General features: G+C 67.9%; 1 protein-coding gene across 1 annotated transcript in view; it reads right to left on the bottom strand.

Annotated features, from left to right (window-relative positions):
- Positions 1–287, bottom strand: part of BCAN (brevican) — a 60,157-nt gene that overhangs the window by 11,387 nt on the left and 48,483 nt on the right. The gene's annotated exons all lie outside the window — the stretch shown is intronic.

The following is a 287-nucleotide window of genomic DNA, read 5'->3' as shown; positions in this document are numbered from 1 at the left end:
GAGCATCTGACAATTGCAGGGTGTAGCCAGGGCCGGCTCCAGGGTTTTGGCCGCCCCAAGCACCTGCTTGCCGGCTCTGGGTGTAGCTCAGGATTTCTCAAACTGGGGTCGCCGCTTGTGTAGGGAAAGCCCCAGGCGGGCCGGGCCGGTGTGTTTACCTGCCCCGTCCGCAGGTCCGGCCGATCGCGGCTCCCACGGGCCACGGTTCGCTGCTCCGGGCCAATGGGAGCTGCTGGAAGCGGCGGCCAGTACGTCCCTCGGCCCGCGCTGCTTCCAGCAGCTCCCAT

The sequence above is a fragment of the Terrapene carolina genome, unplaced genomic scaffold (genome assembly GCF_002925995.2).
Source record: "Terrapene carolina triunguis isolate 2854851 unplaced genomic scaffold, T_m_triunguis-2.0 Scaffold227, whole genome shotgun sequence".
Lineage (NCBI taxonomy): Eukaryota > Metazoa > Chordata > Testudines > Emydidae > Terrapene > Terrapene triunguis.
This window is presented reverse-complemented; position numbering and strand designations above follow the sequence as displayed.